The sequence below is a fragment of the Bos grunniens genome, chromosome 2 (genome assembly GCF_055505025.1).
Source record: "Bos grunniens cultivar Pamir isolate PY7600 chromosome 2, Bosgru_T2T1.0, whole genome shotgun sequence".
Taxonomy (NCBI): Eukaryota; Metazoa; Chordata; class Mammalia; order Artiodactyla; family Bovidae; genus Bos; species Bos grunniens.
Window position 1 is genome coordinate 131890387 of NC_141166.1, and position 24676 is coordinate 131915062.

Sequence of the window (24676 nt, forward strand, 5' to 3'; positions counted from 1 at the left end):
TCCTGTCCTCAATCTTTCCCAGCATCAGGGCTTTTAAATGAGTTTGTCCTTCACATCAGGTGGCCAAAGTATTGGAGTTTCAGCTTCAATATCAGTCCTTTCAATGAACACCCAGGACTGATCTCCTTTAGGATGGACTGGTTGGATCTCCTTGCAGTCCAAGGGACTCTCAAGAGTCTTCTCCAACACCACACTTCAAAAGCATCAATTCTTTGGTGCTCAGCTTTCTTCACAGTCCAACTCTCACATCCACACATGACCACTGGAAAAACCATAGCACTGACTAGACGCAACTTTGTTGACAAAGTAATGTCTCTGCTTTTTTAATATGCTGTCTAGGTTGGTCATAACTTTCCTTCCAAGGAGTAAGTGTCTTTTAATTTCATGGCTGCAGTCACCATCTGCACTGATTAGCACAGTAAGAACATTCACAAAAATTTACTGGTCCACGAAGGAAAAGCCGCAATAAATTCCAGAGGCTCAGAATGATATAAAACATATCCTCTAGACAAAAGGCAATGAAAATAGAAATTAATAACAAAAAGTTTTAATTGATGTGGACCCTCTTTTTTTCTTGGTGAGTCTGGCTAAAGATTTATCAGTTTTATTTATCTTTTCAAAAGTTTAGTTTTTAGTTTCATTGATTATTTTTTTTAAAGTCTCATTTATTTCTGCTTTGACCTTTTTTATTTCTTTCATTCTAGTAACTTTGGGTTTTTTGTTGTTGTTGTTGTTGTTGTTCTTTTCCTAGTTCCTTTAGGTGTAAGGTTAATTTGCTTATTTGAGATCTTTTTTACTGAGGTATGCTTGTATCACTATAAACTTCCCTCTTAGAATTGCTTTTGTTACATCCCATAGATTTTGGAATTCCCTGATAGTTCAGTTGGTGAAGAATCTGCCTGCAATGCAGGAGACCCTGGTTCAATGCCTGGGTTGGGAAGATCCACTGGAGAAGGGATAGGCTACCCACTCCAGTATTCTTACGCTTCCTTGGTGGCTCAGCTGGTAAAGAATCTGCCTGCAGTGTGGGAGGTCTGGGTTCGATCCTTGGGTTGGGAAGATCCCCTGGAGAAGGGAAAGGCCACTCACTCCAGTATTCTGACCTGGAGAATTCCATGGACTGTATAGTCCATGGGGTTGCAAAGAGTCGGGCATGACTGAGGGACCTTTATGTGCATAGATTTTGGATTATCTGACTTCAGATATTTTAAAATTTCTTCTTTGACTTTTTGAGTGATCTGTTGGTGAGCATATTGTTTAGTCTTCACATGTTTGTATTTTTACTTTTTCTTAAAATTATTTTTAGTCTCATAGCATTGTGGTTGGAAAATACACTTGGTATAATTGCAGTTTTCTTAAATGCATTGAGACTTGTTTTGTGGCCTAGCATGTGATCTATCCTGGAGAATTTTCTATATGTACTTGAAATTCGAATGTCTATTCTGCTTTTGGATGGAATTTTCTGTATATGACTGTTAAGTCCATCTTATCTAATATATTGTTTGGTCAATATTTTCTTATTGATTTTCTGTCTAGATAATCTGTACATTGCTATAAGTGAAGTATTAAAGTCCCCCACTATGATTGTTTTACTGCCAAATTCTCTTTTTTGTATGTCAACATTTGCCTTATATATTGAGGTGCTCCTAAGTTGAGGGCATATATATTTACAATTGTTATACCTTCTTCTTGGATTGACCCCTTGAGTATTATGTATTGTCCTTGTCTTATGGTACAGTCTTTGTTTTAAAGTCTATTTTGTGTCATGTACCTATTCCTGAATGGATAAAAACTCAAGCCTCATCTATATGTTGTCTACAAGAGACAGTTCAGCTTTAAAGACCCAACACAGATTGAAAGTGAAGGGATGGAAAGATATTCCATGCAAATGGAGACTGAAAAAACCTGGGGTAGCTTTACTATATTAGACAAAATGGACTTTTTTTTTTTTTTTTTTGGCTGCACTTGAGTGGCTTGTGGGATCTTATTTCCTTGACCAGAGATTGAACCCATGCCCTCTGCAGTGAGAGCATTGAGTCCTAACCACTGGACCACCAGGGAATTCCCAACAAAATAGACTTTAAGACAAAAACTGTAATAAGAGGTTTAAAAGGTCATTCAGACCAGATCAGATCAGTCGCTCAGTCGTGTCCGACTCTTTGCGACCCCATGAATTGCAGCATGCCAGGCCTCCCTGTCCATCATCAACTCCCAGAGTTCACTCAGCCTCATGTCCATCGAGTCAGTGATGCCATCCAGCCATCTCATCCTCTGTCGTTCCCTTCTCCTCTTGCCCCCAATCCCTCCCAGCATCAGAGTCTTTTCCAATGAGTCAACTCTTCGCATGAGGTGGCCAAAGTACTGGAGTTTCAGCTTTAGCATCATTCCTTCCAAAGAAATCCCAGGGCTGATCTCCTTCAGAATGGACTGGTTGGATTTCCTTGCAGTCCAAGGGACTCTCAAGAGTCTTCTCCAACACCACAGTTCAAAAGCATCAGTTCTTCAGCGCTCAGCCTTCTGCATAGTCCAACTCTCACATCCATACACGACCACAGGAAAAACCATAGCCTTGACTAGACAAACCTTTGTTGGCAAAGCAATGTCTCTGCTTTTGAATGTGCTATCTAGGTTGGTCTTCTTTCCTTCCAAGGAGTAAGCGTCTTTTAATTTCATGGCTGCAGTCACCATCTGCAGTGATTTTGGAGCCCCAAAAAATAAAGTCTGACACTGTTCCCACTGTTTCCCCATCTATTTCCCATGAAATGATGGGACCGGATGCCATGATCTTCGTTTTCTGAATGTTGAGCTTTAAGCCAACTTTTTCACTCTCCACTTTCACTTTCATCAAGAGGCTTTTGAGTTCCTCTTCACTTTCTGCCATAAGGGTGGTGTCATCTGCATATCTGAGGTTATTGACATTTCTCCTGGCAATCTTGATTCCAGCTTGTGTTTCTTCCAGTCCAGCGTTTCTCATGATGTACTCTGCATAGAAGTTAAATAAACAGGGTAACAATATACAGCCTTGACGTGCTCCTTTTCCTATTTGGAACCAGTCTGTTGTTCCATGTCCAGTTCTAACTGTTGCTTCCTGACGTGCATACAGATTTCTCAAGAGGCAGATCAGGTGGTCTGGTATTCCCATCTCTTTCAGAATTTCCCACAGTTTATTGTGATCCGCACAGTCAAAGGCTTTGGCCTAGTCAATAAAGCAGAAATAGATGTTTTTCTGGAACTCTCTTGCTTTTTCCATGATCCAGCGGATGTTGGCAATTTGATCTCTGATTCCTCTGCCTTTTCCAAAACCAGCTTGAACATCAGGAAGTTCATGGTTCACATATTGGTGAAGCCTGGCTTGGAGAATTTTGAGCATTACTTTACTAGTGTGTGAGATGAGTGCAATTGTGCGGTAGTTTGAGCATTCTTTGGCATTGCCTTTCTTTGGGATTGGAATGAAAACTGACCTTTTCCAGTCCTGTGGCCACTGCTGAGTTTTCTAAATTTGCTGGCATATTGACTGCAGCACTTTCACAGCATCATCTTTCAGGATTTGGAATAGCTCAACTGGAATTCCATCACCTCCACTAGCTTTGTTCGTAGTGATGCTTGTAAAGGGGCCAATCCAACAAGAGGATATAATGTTTATAAGGATTTCTGCATGAACATTGGAGGTTCTAAATATATAAAGCAAATATTAACAGACCAGAAGAGAGAAAGAGACAGCAATAAAATAATAGTAGGGGACTTTAATACCACACTTTCATTAAAGTAATAGATACTCTGGACAGAAAGTCAATAAGGAAACACTGGCGTTAAACGACACATTAGACAAGATGAACGTGACAGATACTTGCAGAATATTCCATCCAAAAGCAATAGAATACACATTTCCCCCCCATTGTACAAGTGAACATTCTCCAGGATAGATCATATGTTAGGCCACAAAACAAGTCCTAATAAATTCAAGAAGATTTAAATCATACCAAGCAGATTTTCCAACCACAGTGATATGACACTTGAAGTCAATTCTAAGAGGAAAACTGGAAAATTCATAATTATGTGGTGATTAAACAACATGCCAATGAACAACCAGTGGGTTAAATAAACCAAAAGAGAAAGCAAAAACTACCTTGAGACAAATGAAAATGGAGATAAAACATCAAAACTGTGGGATGCAGCTTTTAAGTGGAAGTTCATAACTAATTTTATGTCTCAAGGAACAAGAAAAAGAAAATCAAACAAAGCCCAAATTTAGTAGAAGGAAGGGAAGAAAATAACAAAGATCAGAGTAGAAATAAATGAAACAGATACTAAAAAGATAATAGAAAAGATCAATGAAACTAAAAGTTGTTTTTGTTTTTAATTAATTTATTTTAATTGACAGTTTATTACTTTACAATATTGTATTAGTTTTTGCCATACATTGACATGAGTCAGCCATGGTTGTACCTGTGTCCCCCATCCTGAACCCAACTCCCACCTCCCTCCCCATCCCATCTCTCTGGGTTGTCCCAGTGCATTGGCTTTGAGTGCCCTGTTTCATGCATCAAACTTGGATGGCCATCCATTTCACATATGGTAATATACATGTTTCAGTGCTGTTCTCTCAAATCATCCCATCCTCACCTTCTCCCACAGAATCCAAAAGTCTATTTTTTATATATGTGTCTTTTTTGCTATCTCGCATATAGGATCATCATTACCATCTTTCTAAATTCCATAAATATGCATTAATATACTGTATTGGTGTTTTTCTTTCTGACTTACTTCACGCTGTATAATAGGCTCCAGTTTCATCCACCTCATTAGAACTGATTCAAATGCATTCTTTTAAAAAGCTGAGTAATATTCCATTGTGTATATGTACTACAACTTTCTTATCCATTCATCTGTTGATGGACATCTAGGTTGCTTCCATGTCTTAGCTATTATAAACAGTGCTGTGATGAACACTGGGATATACGTGTCTCTTTCAGTTCTGGTTTCTTCAGTGTGTATGCCCAGCAGTGGGATTGCTGGATCACATGGCAGTTCTTTTCCCAGTTTTTAAAGGAATCTCCATACTGTTCTCCATAGTGGCTGTACTAGTTTGCATTCCCACCAATATTGTAAGAGGGTTCCTTTTCTCTGCACCCTCTAGAGCATTTATTGTTTGTAGACTTTTTGATAACAGCCATTCTGACCAGCATGAAATGGTACCTCATTGGGGTTTTGATTTGCATTTCTCTGATAATGAGTGATGTTGAGCATCTTTTCATGTGTTTGTTAGCCATCTTCTTTCAAGAAATGTCTGTTTAGTTCTTTGGTCCATTTTTTGATTGGGTCATTTATTTTTCTGATATTCAGCTGCATGAGTTGCTTGTATATTTTTGAGATTAATTCTTTGTCAGTTGCTTCATTTGCTATTATTTTCTCCCATCCTGAAGGCTGTCTTTTCACCCTGCTTATAGTTTCCTTCGTCATGCAAAAGCTTTTAAGTTTATTTAGGTCCCATTTGTTTATTTTTTTTTGGAATGCTTTTATTTCCATTGCTTTTATTTCCATTATTCTGGGAGGTGGGTCATAGAGGATCCTGCTGTGATTTATGTCAGAGGATGTTCTGCCTATGTATTTCTCTAGAAGTTTTATAGTTTCTGGTCTTACATTTAGATCTTTAATCCATTTTGAGTTTATTTTTGTGTATGGTGTTAGAAAGTGTTCTAGTTTCATTCTTTTACAGGTGGTTGACCAGTTTTCCCAGCACCACTTGTTAAAGAGAGTCTTTTCTCTATTGTATAGTCTTGCCTCCTTTGCCAAAGATAAGGTTTCCATAGGTGCGTGGATTTATCTCTGGGGTTTGTATTTTGTTCCATTGATCTATATTTCTGTCTTTGGGTACCATACTGTCTTGATGACTGTAGCTTTGTAGTATAGTCTGAATTCAGGCAGGTTGATTCCTCCAGTTCCATTCTTCTTTATTAAGTTTGCTTTGGTTTTTTGAGTTTTTTTTTGTATTTCCATACAAACTGTGAAATTATTTGCTCTAGTTCTGTGAAAAATACCATTGATAGCTTGACAGGGATTGCATTGAATCTATGGATTGCTTTGGGTAGTATACTCATTTTCACTATATTGATTCTTCTGATCCAGGAACATGGTATATTTCTCCATCTATTTGTGTCATCTTTTATTTCTTTCATCAGTGTTTTATGGTTTTCTATATATAGGTCTTTTGTTTCTTTAGGTAGATTTATTCCTAGGTATTTTATTCTTTTCTTTGCACTGGTGCATGGAATTGTTTCCTTAATTTCTCTGTTTTCTTGTTGTTAGTGTAGAGGGATGAAAGGTATTTCTGTGTGTTAATTTTATATCCTGCAACTTTACTATATTCATTGATTAGCTCTAGTAATTTTCTCGTGGTGCCTTTAGGGTTTTCTATGTAGAGGATCATGTCATCTGCAAACAGTGAGAGTTTTACTTCTTTTCTGATCTGGATTCCTTTTATTTCTTTTTCTTCTCTGATTCCTATGGCTAAAACTTTCCAAAACTATGTTGAATAGTAGTGGTGACAGTAGGCACCCTTGTCTTGTTCCTGACTTTATGGGAAATGCTTTCAGTTTTTCACCATTGAGGATGATGTTTGCTGTGGGTTTATCACATATGGCTCTTATTATGTTGAGGTATGTTCCTTCAATGCCTGCTTTCCGGAGTTTTGTTTTTTTTTTTTTTACCGTAAATGGGTATTGAATTTTGTCAAAGGCTTTCTCTGCATCTATTGAGATAATCATATAGTTTTTATCTTTCAATCTGTTGATGTGGTATATCACACTGATTGATTTGCAAATACTGAAGAATCCTTGCATCCCTGGGATAAAGTCCACTTGGTCATGATGTATGATCTTTTTAATATTTGTTGGATTCTGTTTGCTGGAATTTTATTAAGGATTTTTGAATCTATGTTCATCAGTGATATTGGCCTGTAGTTTTCTTTTTTTGTGGCACCTTTGTCTGGTTTTGGTATTAGGGTGATGGTGGCCTCATAGAATGAGTTTGGCAGTTTCCCTTCCTCTGCAATTTTCTGGAAGAGTTTGCATAGGATAGTGGTTCAGATCAGATCAGACCAGTCGCTCAGTCGTGTCCGACTCTTTGCGACCCCATGAATCGCAGCACGCCAGGCCTCCCTGTCCATCATCAACTCCAGGAGTTCACTGAGACTCACGTCCATTGAGTCAGTGATGCCATCCAGCCATCTCATCCTCTGTTGTCCCCTTCTCCTCTTGCCCCCAATCCCTCCCAGCATCAGAGTCTTTTCCAATGAGTCAACTCTTCGCATGAGGTGGCCAAAGTACTGGAGTTTCAGCTTTAGCATCATTCCTTCCAGAGAAATCCCAGGGCTGATCTCCTTCAGAATGGACTGGTTGGATTTCCTTGCAGTCCAAGGGACTCTCAAGAGTCTTCTCCAACACCACAGTTCAAAAGCATCAGTTCTTCGGCGCTCAGCCTTCTTCACAGTCCAACTCTCACATCCATACATGACCACAGGAAAAACCATAGCCTTGACTAGACGAACCTTTGTTGGCAAAGTACTGTCTCTGCTTTTGAATATGCTATCTAGGTTGGTCATAACTTTCCTTCCAAGGAGTAAGCGTCTTTTAATTTCATGGCTGCAGTCACCATCTGCAGTGATTTTGGAGCCCAGAAAAATAAAGTCTGACACTGTTCCCACTGTTTCCCCATCTATTTCCCATGAAATGATGGGACCGGATGCCATGATCTTCGTTTTCTGAATGTTGAGTTTTAAGCAAACTTTTTCACTCTCCTCTTTCACTTTCATCAAGAGGCTTTTGAGTTCCTCTTCACTTTCTGCCATAAGGGTGGTGTCATCTGCATATCTGAGGTTATTGATATTTCTCCCGGCAATCTTGATTCCAGCTGTGTTTCTTCCAGTCCAGCGTCTCTCATGATGTACTGTGCATAGAAGTTAAATAAACAGGGTGACCATATACAGCCTTGACGTGCTCCTTTTCCTATTTGGAACCAGTCTGTTGTTCCATGTCCAGTTCTAACTGTTGCTTCCTGACGTGCATACAGATTTCTCAAGAGGCAGATCAGGTGGTCTGGTATTCCCATCTCTTTCAGAATTTCCCACAGTTTATTGTGATCCACACAGTCAAAGGCTTTGGCATAGTCAATAAAGCAGAAATAGATGTTTTTCTGGAACTCTCTTGCTTTTTCCATGATCCAGCGGATGTTGGCAATTTGATCTCTGGTTCCTCTGCCTTTTCCAAAACCAGCTTGAACATCAGGAAGTTCATGGTTCACATACTGGTGAAGCCTGGCTTGGAGAATTTTGAGCATTACTTTACTAGCGTGTGAGATGAGTGCAATTGTGCGGTAGTTTGAGCATTCTTTGGCATTGTCTTTCTTTGGGATTGGAATGAAAACTGACCTTTTCCAGTCCGGTGGCCACTGCTGAGTTTTCCAAATTTGCTGGCATATTGAGTGCAGCACTTTCACAGGATAGTGGTTAGCTCTTCTCTAAATTTTTGGTAGAATTCAACTGTGAAGCCATCTGGCCCTCAGCTTTTGTTTGTTGGAAGATTTTTTATTACAGTTTCGATTTTTGTGCTTTGATGGGTTTGTTAAGATTTTCTATTTTTCCTGGTTCAGTTTTGGAAGGTTATACTGTTCTAAGAATTTTCCCGTTTCTTCCAAGTTGTCCATTTTATTGTCATATCGTTGCTGATCATAGTCTCTTATGAACCTTTGTATTTCTGTGTTGTCTGTTGTGATTTCTCCATTTTCATTTCTAACTTTGTTGATTTGATTTTTCTCCCTTTTTTTCTTGATGAGTCTGGCTAATGGTTTGTCTATTCATTTATCTTCTCAAAGAACCGTAAAAGCTGGTTTTTTAAAAGATAATTTGACAGACTGTTAAGTAGACTGCCCAAGAAGAGAGAGGACACAAATAAATAAAATTAGAAATTAAAGAAAAGATGTTACAACTGCTACTATAAAAATACAAAGGGACATAACACACTACTGTGAACAGTTATTCAATAAGAAATAGGACAACTCATAGAAGTCAATTAATTCCTAGAAACATATAAACTACTAAGACTGACTGATGAAGAAATATTAATAGAAAATATGAACAGGCTAATTAGTAGTAAAGAGATTGAATCGTAATCAACACTCACCCAACAAAGAAAAGTCCAAGACTAGATGACTTTTAAGTTATCTCTATCAAACACTCAAAGACAAGTGAATAACAATCCGTCTGAAATTCATCTGAAAGACTGAAGAGAACACTTCCAAACTCATTGCATGAGGTCAGCATTATCCTAATACCAAAACCAGTCAATGACACCACAGGAGAAGACAATTACAGACAAATACCCTTGATGAACACAGATCCAAAACCTTCAACAAAATATTAGCAAACTGAATCCAGTAATACATTAAAAGGAGCATACACCATTATCAAGTGGGATTTAATACTAGGTTGTAAGAATGGTTTAACATCTACAAACCAATCAATGTTTTAACAAAATGAAGGATAAATGATTATCTTAATAGACGCAGAGAAAGCATTTGACAAAATTTGATATCTAGTTATTATAAAAACTCTCAACAAAGTGGATATAGGAGAAGTGTGCTTCAACATAATAAAGGTCACATGTAACAAGTCTGCAGCTAATGTCATACTTGGGTGAAAATATGAAAGCTTTTTGTTCAGACTTGGAGCAACACAAGGATGCCCACTCTCATCACTTCTATTCAACATAGTATTGGAAGTCCTAGTCAGAGCAATTAGACAAGAGAAAGAAACAAAGTGTATCTAAATTGGAAAGGAAAAATTAAAACCATTACTATTTGCAGATGACATGATATTGTACATAGAAAACTTTAAAGACGTTACCAAATAAAATTTTTAGAACTAATCAACAAATTCAATAAAGTTGCAGACTAGAAAATTAACATAGTTGCCTGTTGCAATTATATACACTATGTTAAACTATCAGAAAGAGAAATTAAGAAAACCATCCTATTCACAGTATATCAAAAGAGTATTTCTTAGGAATAAATTTAACCCAGAAGGCTTCCCTGGTGGCTCAGACAGTAAAGAATCTGCCTGCAATGCAGGAGACCTGGGTTTGATCCCTGGTTTGGGAAAATCCCCTGGAGGAGGGCATGGCAACCCACTCCAGTATTCCTGCCTGGAGAATCCCCATTGACAGAGGTTCCTGATAGGCTACTGTCCATGGGGTCTCAAAGAGTCAGACACAACTGAGCGACTAAGCACAGCACAGGAGGTGAAAGACCTATACAATGAAAACTATAAGACATTGATGAAAGAAACTAAAGAAGACACAAGTAAATGAAAAGATACTCTGAGCTAGCTCATGGATTAGAAGAATTAATATTGTTAAAATGTTCATACTACTCAAAGCAATCTACAGATTCCTATCACAGTGAAACTCCTATCAAAATTCCAATAGGAATTTCACAGAAATCTTTCACAGATGTTTTTCACAGAAATAGAAAAGAAAAACCTCCTAAAATTCATATGGAACAACAAAAGAACCCCCCAAAATCAAAGCAATCTTGAGAAAGAAAAACAAAGCTGGAGGCATCATACTTCCTAATTTTTAACTATACAGTTTTGGCATGAAAACAGACACAGAGATCAATGAAAGCAGAAAAGTTCAATTTTCCAGTGGAAGCTGGCCATGCAGAGAGCCCCATGCTGGGGCTGCTGGGGTGAGGGGTTGGGGCACTGCCTCCTGAGGAGCCCTCTTCCCAGACTCGCTTGGAAGGACAGATGGGAAACTGCTAACTAAACTGAGCCAAGAGGACCAGAATGACCTGGGAGGAGGTGGTGAGTGGTGGCAGGAACTGGTAGGCAAAGGTCCAGGAACAGGCAGGCCAAGTCTCAGAGGAGGCCAAGGGAGGCTGGGCAGTGAGATGGGCTCCAGGGCTGTCCTGGAATAGACTACAGGTCAGGGTGACAATGGCCGGTCTGAACACCTTCACTACAGCTGACTGTGTGATGGAAATCTCACAGAAACCAGAGGGGCGAATTGCTGACTCTCCCCATTTTGATGAGGTGGAAAGAGGCTTGAGGGGGATGCCTAAGTTGTCCCTACTGGGGGAGTCCGGCTGGGGATGTGCCTGGCTCCAAAGTCCCTGCTCCCTCCAAGTGACATGGAGCCAGGTCGCAGGTGAAAGAGGAGTCATTTATGGTTGGGCAGTGGCAGGACCTGGGCTCTGTCAATATTTGGGATGGTTCAATCATTAACCAACTCAGCCTTCTTTTTTGGCAGGCTCTCCTCAGGCAGGTGCTGGGCCAGACCTAGCCCAGCCCTTGGGGACTGGAGCCCCGAGTCCCATCCTGCCTGCCTGCCTGCTGGGGGCTCCATGGGGCGTCAACAGGATTGGACATGGAGGAGCAGGCAGGTGGCAGCACCCTCTGATCAGGAAATTTCTCCCATGATAGGTGGTTCCCCACCTTGTCCCCACCCACAGGGCTACAGTCTTGATTTAGGGGCTAAATAAACATGTGATTAGGGTGCTAAATCAGTTGGGGAAATGAGTTTGAAAAGACCCTATCAAGTGAAAAAAAAAGGCTTTGAAAGTAGTTGTCATAGGAGTCAGAATTTTGACGGATTTTACTACACTTATTTTGTGGTTTAGTATTATTTTATTTTAAATTACAAATGTGGGGAAAGAAATCACAGCAGGATCTTTCTAGTGCTGTGCTCACCTTGACCTGTGCTAAGGGCCAAGGACTATTCTGTGTGTGTGTTCAGTCATGTCCAACTTTGCAACCCTATGGACTGTAGCCCGCCAGCCTCCTCTGTTCCTGGGATTGCCCAGGCAAGAATACTGGGTGGGTTGCCATCTCCTTCTCCAGGGACCCAGGGATCAAAACCACGTCTCTTACATCTCCTGCACTGGCAGGTGGATTCTTTACCACTAGTGCCACCTGGGAAGCTCAAGGACTATTCTAGGCCCTTCATATGCACTGTTTGATTTAACCCCTATTAGCCATTCTAAAAGATATATGCACTCCCATTTTACCCATCTTAGGAAACTGAGGCTCAGAGAAGTGAAATTACTTTTGAAATGCACAGTGAGTATGGAGAGAATGAGGATATGCCCCCAAGTTTTCTGACTTCAAGCGAGGACCTTTCAGGACCTGTCAGTCCTGGAGAGACCTCAGCAGAGTAAGGAACTGGGAAAGGGTGCAGAGGGCAGGTGGAACTCTACATACAAAGGCTAGAGATAAATGGGACCAGCCCTGGGAGGGCAGGGTCCTGATGGTTGACACATCCCTGCTGTGTGGTCTCCATAGATGGAGTTCTGATTCTATCACAAAGTGAGGTGTGGGAGACAGGGACAACAGACCTCCTGAGATAAGGCACGTGAGCTGGAACTAGATAGTAGTAACTGGGTTGTAACAAGCCTAACGGCTCCTGTGTTGTTTGGGGGCCAGTCACTTCACCCCATTGGGCCACTGCAGTCATCAGTTGTCCCTCACTTGAAAGGCAAGAAAACACAGATCACACTGCAAGTTGGTGGTAGAGCTCAGCCTGAAATCCAGGACCCCTGGTTTGTAGCCCGTGTTCTTTCCCCTGCACCTGCTCAGTTTGTTATTGTTTAGTCATTAAGCCATGTCCAACTCTTTGCAACCCCACAGACTGCAGCATGCTAAGGCTTCCTTGTTCTTCACCATATCCTGGAATTTGCTCAGACTCATGTTCATCGAGTCGGTGATGCCATCCAACCATCTCATCCTCTGTCGTCCCCTTCTCCTCCTGCCCTCAATCCTTCCCAGCATCAGGGTCTTTTCCAGTGAGTTGGCTCTTCGCATCAGGTGACCAAAGTATTGGAGCTTCAGCGTCAGCATCAGTCCTTCCAATGAATAATCAGGGTTGATTTCCTTTAGAATTGACTGGTTGGATCTCCTTGCGGTCCAAGGGACTCTCAAGAGTCTTCTTCAGCACCACAACTTGAAAGCATCGTTCAGCACTCAGTCTTCTTTATGGTCCAACTCTCACATTCATACATGAGTACTGGAAAAACCATAGCTTTGCTATATGGACCTTTGTCGGCAAAGTGATGCCTCTGCTTTTTAATATGCTGTCTAGGTTTGTCATATTGTTTTTTCCAAGGAGCAAACGTCTTTTAATTTCATGGCTGCAGTCACTGTCTTCAGTGATTTTGAGCCCAAGAAAATGAAATCTGCCACTGTTTCCACTTTTTCCCCATCTATTTGCCATGAAGTGATGGGACCGGATGCCATGATCTTAGTTTTCTGAATGCTGAGTTTTAAGTCAACTTTTTCACTCTCCTCTCACCCTCATCAAGAGGCTCTTTAGTTCCTCTTCACTTTCTGTCAATAGAAGTGGTACCATCTGCATATCTGAGGTTGTTGATATTTCTCCAGGCAATCTTGATTCCAGCATGTGATTCACCCAGTCCAGTGTTTCTCATGATGTACTCTGCATGTAAGTTAAATAAATAAGCAGGGTGACAATATACAGCCTTGATGTACTCCTTTCCCAATTTTGAACCGACCTGTTGTTCCATGTCTGGTTCGAACTGTTGTCTCTTGACCTGCATACAGGTTTCTCAGGAGACACGTAAGGAGGTCTGGTATTCTAATCTCTTTAAGAACTTTCTAATTTGTTGTGATCCACACAAAGGTTTTAGTGTAGTCAATGAGGCAGAAGTAGATGTTTTTCTGGAATTCCCTTGCTTTTTCTATGATCCAACAGATGTTCGCAATTTGATCTCTGGTTCCTCTGCCTTTTCTAAATCCAGCTCAGTTTGTACTATGAATGTAAGGGCCAGAGTGAGGGCACTGAGGTCCCATAGGATCTTTCCTCAAGCAGAAGCATGTTGCACATGCTGTCACACATGCTAAAAAAAAGCCCAAAATTATACATGCACATGATTAAACAACCAACTAGTACAATAGACTTAGTATGAGCAGTCATTATCTGCCATCCCATTCCTCATCTACTCCCTTTTCCCCCTCTGTGCTGATTTGAGTACATTTTATTATTCTTTCTTCATGCTCATTAATTCTGTCTTCTCCTGTGTCCATTGTGAAAGCTATCCAATGAGCTATTAATGTCAGATATCAACGTTTTCCATTCTAGAACATCTGTATAATTTTCTTTGCATATTACATCTCTCTGAAAAAATTCTCATTAATTCTTTTCTATCTTAGGTTGTTATAATCACGTTAAAACATTGTTATCTATTCCAACATCTGGATCATTGATAAGTCTCTATATATTGGCTTTTTCCCTCTTGATCATTGGTTACAATTTCCTGTTTCTTTGCCTGTCTCATAATTTTTAAAATTATGCTGAAAACTGTTTGTAAAGGAACCAGCAACTGAAGAATTTGTTTTTTCCTATCAAAAAATCTTTTCCCTTTCTAGTTCAATCAATAACTAAGCTGAAGATGCAAACTATTATTATAGGATGGGTAAACAGCAAGGTCCTACTTGTTGTATTGCACAGGGAACTATATTCAATATCCTGTGATAAACCATAATGGAAAAGAATATGAAAAAGAATGTATCTATCTAACTGGATCACTTTGCTAAAAAGCAAAAATGAACACGTTGTAAATCAATATACTTCAATAAAATAAAGAAAAGGAGGAGGAGGAACTAAGCTGTGATGAAGCTGGATGGCAGCTTTAGTTAAAATCAGAGCCCACCAGATTGCAAGTACTTCCTAGGGAGACATTCTCAGCTTTGGACTGACAGCCTGACAGGTCTGTCTTGTCCACCCCAAAGATGCAGGAGGTTATTCTTCCCTTTGGCAATTTTAAACTTCTCTTCAGTCTTCTCCCCACTGCTACGCCCACCAATGCTCCTTCCAAATTTAGCAAATATCTTAAGGAGACTGGAAGGTTGTTAAGAGTCAGGCCCTTTTTCTGGTTAGAAGTTTGTCTCCTAGATACCTAAGAGTAAGGGAAACTATGCTCCACCATTTAGAACCCCACTAGTCTCTTTAATCTTTAAAAAGCAGAGACAGGGGAGGCGGCGGCCTGGCTTGGCCTGGCCTGGCCTGTCAGGGCGCGGGCGGCGGCGGCTCCAGCACCATGTCCCTGCAGTACGGGGCGGAGGAGACGCCCCTCGCCGGCAGTTACGGCGCGGCGGATTCGTTCCCAAAGGATTTCGGCTACGGCGTGGAGGAGGAGGAAGAGGAGGCGGCAGCCGCGGGCGGCGGGGTTGGGGCGGGTGGGGGGGGGGCGGCGGGGGGGGCCGGAGGAGGCTGTGGCCCGGGGGGCGCTGACAGCTCCAAGCCGAGGATTCTGCTCACGGGCCTCCGGCGCAGCTGCAAGTCCTCCATCCAGAAGGTGGTGTTTCATAAAACGTCACCCAATGAGACTCTCTTTTTGGAAAGTACCAACAAGATTTACAAAGATGACATTTCTAATAGCTCCTTTGTGAATTTCCAAATATGGGATTTTCCTGGGCAAATGGACTTTTTTGACCCAACTTTTGACTACGAGATGATCTTCAGGGGAACAGGAGCGTTGATATATGTCATTGATGCACAGGATGACTACATGGAGGCTTTAACAAGACTTCACATTACTGTTTCTAAAGCCTACAAAGTTAACCCAGACATGAATTTTGAGGTTTTTATTCACAAAGTTGATGGTCTGTCTGATGATCACAAAATAGAAACACAGAGGGACATTCATCAAAGGGCCAATGATGACCTTGCAGATGCTGGGCTAGAAAAACTCCACCTTAGCTTTTATTTGACTAGTATCTATGACCATTCAATATTTGAAGCCTTTAGTAAGGTGGTGCAGAAACTTATCCCACAGCTACTGACCTTGGAAAACCTATTAAATATCTTTATATCAGATTCAGGTATTGAAAAAGCTTTTCTCTTCGATGTTGTCAGCAAAATCTACATTGCAACAGACAGTTCTCCTGTGGATATGCAGTCATATGAACTTTGCTGTGACATGATTGATGTTGTAATTGATGTGTCTTGTATATATGGGCTAAAGGAAGATGGAAGTGGAAGTGCTTATGACAAAGAGTCCATGGCCAACATCAAGCTGAATAACACAACTGTCCTGTATTTAAAGGAGGTGACTAAATTTTTGGCACTGGTTTGCATCCTTAGGGAAGAAAGTTTTGAAAGAAAAGGTTTAATAGACTATAATTTCCATTGTTTCCGAAAAGCTATTCATGAGGTTTTTGAGGTGGGTGTGACTTCTCACAGGAGCTGTAGTCACCAGACCAGTGCCCCCAGCCTGAAAGCGTTGACACACAACGGCACGCCACGAAATGCCGTCTAGCCTGGATGCCAGCGATCGGGGCTCTGTGCCAGCTTATTCTTCACTCCAGGGTCAGGTGCCATGTGCTACAGGACATAGGAGTTGCCGCTTGTGGGAACCTGGTGCCTGTCCCACTAGAGACAAGGGGTAGAGTTTCTCATTTGGATGCAAACACCTTCAGCCAGTGGTGTGCAACTGAAGCTACTATTTCTTAAAAAAAAAAAAAAAAAAAAAGGCAAAAAAGAATTCCAGAGACCACAGAAGTGTGTGTCTTTCTCCTCTTGGGGGCCCTACTTTAAGTAGTTGGGACATCTTGGACCTGGAGATAACAGCCCTTAACCCGTCCTTACCAGGGGATGTCTCCATCAAATACCAGTTGAAAATAATAGAAAGAACTGAATTTTTATATGCTTCACTTAGATTTTCATTTGAGTAGTCTCTGAAAATCCTGCCTCGCTTAAGTTCTAACACTGCCTCTCAGATTTCAGTTTTGGACCTTGCACACCTCAGACCTTCTAAACGCATTTGCTTGCTAACTCGGAAGACACATGGTCTGACTGCAGCAAGAAAGGACATTCCTGTATTTGTTTCTGAAGAAATGAGAAAATTTTATGCTGCATTAAGTCGAGAGCAAGTCTCCAACAGTGGCTGCTGTGTTCGTTCCCTCAGAAGTGTTGAGGAACAAACTTTGAGACAGAAGAAGATTTTTGCACCTGTGTTTTGGATACCAGATACCTGGGTTCCTTCCCTCGCATTTGAGAAATGATTCTGATCACTGTTTTTTTTTAAAAAAAAAAAGGGAATTAAAAAAGTTGTTTTCCCCACAATCTCTTCCTCCTCTTAGGAGAAAAACTCATCATGTCATTGAAATATTTAGCTCATTTTTCTTTAAACTTGATACCAGTCTCCACATACCTTTTTTCTCAGCTGGTGAGAGTCTTTTAAGAAGTGCTGTGTTGTTGACCCTGAATGACCCGGAGGCACTGGTGGACTGCCCTGGGGCTTGAAGAGTGTATGGCACCACGATGTGTCGGTGAGCATGCTTCGTCTCCAGTGTCCCGACACCAGGTGTCAACTGTGGTACTTTCTTCACCTAGGATATTGATTTATAATTGGTTGTTGTTTGTTGAAAGTTGATACCCTTTCCATTGACTTAAACTTATACGTTACTTTTACTCCACACGCCCAGTTGTCATATATTCCAAAGCCACTGGACCACTTGAGTGCATAAGTGCCACTGTCCTATGAAGTGTGTGTATTCAGGTCTGTAAACCCAACTGTGTGACTTGAGTGCTTCCTGCAGGTGATTCTGACTGTTGAGTATTTACATGGACCATGGTGATATCCAAAAGAAAAATGCCTTTATATTTATAGGTTATTTCATTGAACTATATAAAATGGGTATCAATAAATGTATTTACTCCAAAAAAAAAAAAAAAAAAAGCAGAGACACTATTTTGCCAACAAAGATCCATATAGTCAAAGCTATGGTTTTTCCGGTAGTCATGTATGGATGTGAAAGTTGGACTATAAAGAAAGCTGAACGCCAAAGAATCAATGCTTTTGAACTATGTTGTTAGAGAAGACTCTTGACAGTCCCTTGGATTGCAAGGAGATCAAACCTATCAATCCTAAAGGAAATCAGTCCTGAATATTCATTGGAAGGACTGATGCTAAAGCTCCAATACTTTGGCCACCTGATCAAAGAACTGACTCATTGGAAAAGACCCTGATGCTGGGACAGATTGAAGGTGGGAGGAAAAGGGGACAACAGAGGATGAGATGGTTGGAAGGCATCACTGACTCAACGGACATAAGTTTGAGCAGGCTCTGGGAGTTGGTGATGGACAGGGAAGCTTGGCATCTGCAGTCCATGGGGTCACAAAGAGTCAGACACGACTGAGCAATAGAACTGAACTGATCTAGTTTCTTTAATCAGCAAATTCATTGGGGTGGGAGTTGGGGTAGGGGCAGAATGGCTGCTACACTTAAAATTTTAATAGACTTCTTAAGGAACAGTTTTAGTTTTGCAGAAAAATTGAATGGAAGGTACAGAGTTCCCACGAATCCCCCCCACTCCCTCACCACCACCAGTTTCCCCTATTATTAACAACTTGCTTTGGTGTGATATGTTCGTTATAACTAATGAGTCAGTATTGACAAATTATTATTAATTAACCCAGGTCTCCCACATTGCAGGCAGATTCTTTACCATCTGAGCCACCAGGGAAGCCCATTATTAACTGAAGTCTATAATTCACATTAGGGCTCAATCTTTGTGTTTTACTTTGTATGGGTTCTGACAAATGTATAATGAAATGTATCCATTACAATATCATACAAAATATTTTCACTGTTTTAAAAATCCCATGTTTCACATACTCATCTTTCTCTTCCTTCCTCCAAGCTCCTAGCAACCACTGGTCTTTTTACTATCTCCATAGTTTTGCCTTTCCCCCCAGAATGTCATACAGTATGGAGCCTTTTGTGATTGTCTTCTTTCACTAGACAATATGCATTTAAGTTTCCTTCATGTCTTTTCATGTCTTGAGAGCTCATTTCTTTTTCTTGCTGAATAATATTTCATTGTCTGCATGTTCCATGGTTTATCTATTTCTGTATTGAATGACCTCTTGATTGCTTGTAGGTTTTGGCAATTATGAATAAAGCTGCTGTAAACATCTGTGTGCAGGTTTTTGTATGAATGTAAGTTTTCAAATTATGGTAACATACATTAACATTTGGAAAAATACCAAAGAACATGACTGCTGGATTGTATGGTATGATTATGTTTAGTTTTTTTCCTTTTTTAAATTTTACAATGAAATGAATCCGCCACAGGTACACATGTGTTCCCCATCCTGAACCCTCCTCCCTCCTCCCTCCCTATACCATCCCTCTGGGTCGTCCCAGTGCACCAGCCCCAAGCATCCAGTATCGTGCATCGAACCTGGACTGGCGACTTGTTTCATATATGGTATTATACACGTTTCAATGTCATTCTCCCAAATCTTCCCACCCTCTCCCTCTCCCACAGAGTCCATAAGACTGTTCTATACATCAGTGTCTCTTTTGCTGTCTCGTATACAGGGTTATTGTTACCATCTTTCTAAATTCCATATATATGCATTAGTATACTGTATTGATGTTTTTCTTTCTGGCTTACTTCACTCTGTATAATAGGCTCCAGTTTCATCCACCTCATTAGAACTGATTCAAATGTATGTTTAGTTTGTAAGAAACTGCCAAGCTGTCTTCCCAAAGCAGCTGTACTAGTTTTCATTCACAATAAGCATGATATTTTTTCTTGGTCTGAAGTCTGTTTTGTCTGAATTTCATATAACTATTCCAACTTTCTTTTGACTAGTGTTAGCATGGTATATTTTTCTCCATTCCTTTACTTTTAATCTATCTGTATCTTAATGTTTTATGTAGACTCCTGTTTTCTATTCATTGTCCCTGTTATTTTCTTCCAACATTTTCTTCCTTCTCTGGTCTTAACTGAGCATATTATATTGTATTCTTCTTCTTCTCCCCACTTAGCATATCAACTATACTTTTGAAAAAAATTAGAATTTTTGTTTCCCTTGAGTTTGCAATATACATTTACATTCAATCTAAGTTTTCTTTCAAGTTAACACTATACCAGTTCATGGATAGTGCAAGTAAATATCTTATAATACAGTGTTCCCGATTGCTCTCTCCATCTTTTATAACATTGCAGTCATTCACTTCACTTATCCATAATCTATAATCACTATTACTATTTGGAACAAAATGTTAGATCAATTAAAAATAAGAAAACTCAAATATTTTAATTTACCTTTATTTCTTCTCTTCCTTTCTTTTTGCAGATCTAAGTTTTTAAAATATTTATATTTACTTATTTATTTGGCTGTGCCAGGTCTTAGTTGCAGCATATGAACTCTTAGTTATGGCATCTGGGTTCTAGTTCCCTGACCAGGGATCGAACCTGGCCTCCTGCATTAGGAGCATGGAGTCTTAGCCACTGGACCCCCAGGGAAATCCCAGATATGAGTTTTTGACCTGTATACATTTGCTTCTCTTTGAAAAATTTGTTTTTCACATTTCCTGCAAGGCAGATCTCCTGGCAACAGTTTCCCACAATTTTATTAATTACTTTTGGCTGTGCTGGGTCTTCATTGCTGCGGCTTCTCTTGTTGCGGAGCACAGGCTCTAGGGCACAGGCTCCAGCAGTTGTAGCACATGGGCTCAGTAGTTGCTGCTCCCAGGCTTTAGAGCACAGGCTCAATATTGTGGTGCACCTGGTTAGTTGCTCCACAGCATATGGTATTTTCCCAACCAGGGATCGAACCTGTGTCTCCTGCATTGGCAGGCAGATTCTTTACCACTGAGCCTCCAGGGAAGCCCTCTCTCTTTTTTTCCTGAGAAAGTCTTTTTTTCCCCTTCACTTTTCAATGATAATTTTCTGGATACAGAATTCTAGGTTGGTGGTTTTTCTAGGTTAATTCTTTCAATACTTTAAATATTTTACATCACTCTCTTCTTGCCCACATGGTATCTGAAGAGAATTTTGATGTAACTTTTTATCCTGGTTCCTCTATTGGTAATGTGTTTTCCCCCTTTGGATTTTCAACTTTTCTCTTTGCCTTTGATTTCTGTAGTTTGAATATACTATACATTGACGTAAGTTTTTTTAGTTTTTTTTTTTTTAAGTATTTATCATACTTGGTGTTTTCTAGGCTTCCTATATCTGTGATTTGTTGTCTGAAATTAATTTTGAAAATTCTCAGTCATTGTTACTTCCAATATTTCTTCTTTCTTCTTCTGGTATTCCAATTACACATGCTACACCTTTTGAAACTGCTTCATCATTCTCGGATATTCTGTTCCATTATTTTTTCTCCTTGCTTTTCAGTTTTGGAAATTTCTACTGACATATCTTTAAGCTCTGGATTCTTTCCTGGGCTAGTACAGTTTATTGATAAGTTCAAAAGCATTCTTCGCTTCTGCCACAGATTTTTTGATTCCAAGCATTTCCACTTGATTCTTTCTTCGTTTCTACTTTTCTGCTTATATTGCATATCTGTTCTTGCATGTTGTACCCTTTTTTCCATTGGAATCCTTAGCATATGAATCAAATTAAAAAATTTTTTTTCAACCTAGTAATTTCAACCTCTCTCATATCCAAGTTTTATTCTGATGCTTGCTCTGTCTCTTCAAAATGTGTTTCTTGTCTTTGAGTATGATTTGTAATTTTTTGTTGAAGGTCAGTGTAAGGTACTGGGTAAAAATGAATTGAAGTAAATAGGCTTTTATGTGAGGCTTTATGTTTATCTAGCTATGGGTTAGGCTGTATGGCGCAGTGGTAAAAAATCTGCCTGCTAATGCAGGAGAAGCAAAAGACTCAGGTTTGATCCCTGGGTGGGGAAGAGCCCCTGGAGAAGGAAATGGCAACCCACTTCAGTATTCTTGCCTGGGAAATCCCATGGACAGAGGAGCCTGGCGGGCTACAGTCCATGGGGTCACAAAGAGTCAGACACAACTGAGCACACACACACACACATAGACGTAGATGTCAGAGGATAAAATTCCCTCTGGAGTCTTGGCTTTGGCTCCCGTTGCCTTTGGGTTTCCTTAGAGCCTTCTTACATTACATCTGAGACCCACTTCTTTTAGTTGTATCCCCCATCATTAAACAGGATTTCTATTGACGTGGTTGTACAGTGTGGAAAGAGGGGAATGTTCTATAGTACTGTGATTAAGTGTCATCCTCTTAATGAGCTTGTGATCCTGGATTGTGATCTTCACAAGTGCTTTTCAGTTGCTTTTTTCTCTGTTAGGAGAGACAAAGGCCAGAGGGCGGTGGTTTGGGTATTTTTCTTCACCCAGATAGTAGCTTAGAGGAGGCTGTAGTTAGGTATTTCCCCTCCCCCAAGTCAGTTGAGCTCTGGTAAACCACTTTCTCTGGAGGGCAGGCCTTCTTAAGACAAACAGAGTGCTCTCAGCATACTTCAAAATGGCCATTTTCATTGCTTCTCGTCTTTTCGACCAGTATCAAGTGCAAAATGGTCATTTTCCCTCTGCCTGACAGAAGCACGAGGGGATTTTTTTCTTCTCTGAGGACTTGGTAAGGTTTCTGGAGATAAACCTCAGAAAACTGGTGGGGTAGCGTTGAAGGGGCAGGTGGGTGGTAATTCTCAAACTGTTTTTACTTAGCCTCTAGCAAATCAATTACAGTTTAGCTTTTCCTGCCCTGGTGTTAATTCCTTAGAGATACCGCTCCTATACATTATGATTCTCTGTATCTGCCTGTCGCTTTAATTTTGTGGGCAGAGGTTGTGATCTCGAAACTCTGCTGGATCTGAGAATAGTTGTTGATTTTCAGTTTGTTCACATTTTTTTTCTTGAGGTCAGCAACGATGACTTTCAAACTCCTTACGTGCCAAGTTGAAAACTAATGATGTTTTTTGAAGATTGAAAGTTGTTTTGAAAAAGTCCAATTTATTAATTTTTTTCCTTTACAGTGTGTGTGTTTTTTTTGTGTGTGTTATGTTTAAGAATCTCTGCCAAACTCAAGGTCACTAAAATTTTCTCCAAGAAATTTTGTAGTTTTAGCGATTATCTACGGGCTTCCCTGGCGGCTCAGATAATAAAGAATCCTGCCTGCATTGCCAGGAGATCCTGGCTCGACCCCTGGTTGGGAAGATCTCCTGAAGAAGTTCTACACTCCATTTCGGGTTATTTTTTGTAAGTGGTAGTGAGGTAAAGCAAGAGATTTAATTTTTTGCATATCCAATTGTTGAAAATATTTCTTGCAAAGATTTATTTCTTGTAAAGATTACTCTTCTTCATTGAATTGCCTTGCCAAAAATCCTATGTGTGAATCTATTTTGCTCCATTGATCTAATTGTCCCTCTTTATGCCAATACCACAGTTTTGATTACTATGGCTTTACAATAAGCCTTTAAATGATGTAATTACTGTAAAGAAAAATTAATTAAACATTATTTTTCAAAGTATTTTGGCTTTTCATTTCCATATAGGTTTTAGAATTGGCTTGTCATATTTTATGAAAAAGCCTGCTAGTATTTTTATTGGTATTGCAATAAATTTATAGATCAATTTTGGAGAGAACTGATATCTAATTTCTCCATAATATTTATTAAATTTCTATAATATCAACAGGCACTGTGCTAAGCGTTTTACACTTATTCTTTTTTAAATTGCACTATAATTGCTTTACAATGTTGTGTTAATTTCTGCTGTACAATGAAGTTAATAAGCTATATATATGTATACATATATCCTCTCCCTCTTAGACCTCCCTCCCACCCTCATATCCCACCTATCTAGGTCATCACAGAACACCGAGTGAGCTCCCTGTACTATACAGCAGGCTCCCACTAGTCATCTATTTTATATGTGGTAGTGTTTATATGTCAATCCTAATCTCCAATTCATCCCACCCACCCCTCCCACCCGTGTCCACATGTCCCTTCTCTATGTCTGCATCTCTATTCTTGCCTTGCAAACAGGTTCATTTGTACCATTTTTCTAGATACCACTGCTGCTGCTGTTGCTAAGTTGCTTCAGTTGTGCCCAACTCTGTGCGACCCCATAGACAGCAGCCCAACAGGCTCCCCCGTCCCTGGGATTTTCCAGGCGAGAGTACTGGAGTGGGGTGCCATCGCCTTCTCCGTCTAAATACCACATATATATGTTAATATACAATATATGTTTTTCTCTTTATGACTTACTTCACTCTATATAACACATTCTAGGTCCATCTGCTGCTGCTGCTGCTGCTGAGTCACTTCAGTCGTGTCCAACTCTGTGCGATTCCATAGACGGCAGCCCACCAGGATGCCCTGTCCCTGGGATTCTCCAGGCAAGAACACTGGAGTGGGCTGCCATTTCCTTCTCCAATGCATGAAAGTGAAAAGTGAAAATGGAGTCGCTCAGTCATGTCCAGCCCTCAGCGACCACATGGACTGCAGCCTTCCAGGCTCCTCCATCCATGGGATTTTCCAGGCAAGAGTACTGGAGTGGGGTGCCATTGCCCTCTCCGCTAGGTCGATCTACATCTCTACAAATGATGCAATTTCATTCCTCTATATGGCTGAGTAATATTCAATTATACACATATATATGTGTGCATATATGTATACATATATATACGTATCTATCACATTTTCTTTATCTATTCATCTGTTGACGGACATTTAGGTTGTTTTCACGTCCTGGCTATTGTAAATAGTGCTGCGATGAGAATTACGGTATCTGTGTCTTTTTAAATTGGAGGATAATTGCTTTACAATGTTGTGTTGGTTTCTGTTGTATAACAGCATAAATCAGTCGTGTGTGTGCATGTGTGCTAAGTCACTTC

The 24676-nt window shown here is 40.2% G+C and overlaps 1 pseudogene across 1 annotated transcript; it reads left to right on the forward strand.

Moving 5' to 3' along the window:
* Positions 1–8451: 8451 nt before the first annotated feature.
* LOC147378770 (ras-related GTP-binding protein C pseudogene) lies at positions 8452–17645 on the forward strand (annotated as a pseudogene). The gene has a single exon (XR_015149010.1). The product of XR_015149010.1 is annotated as a ras-related GTP-binding protein C pseudogene (transcript).
* The last annotated feature ends 7031 nt before the right edge of the window (positions 17646–24676 follow it).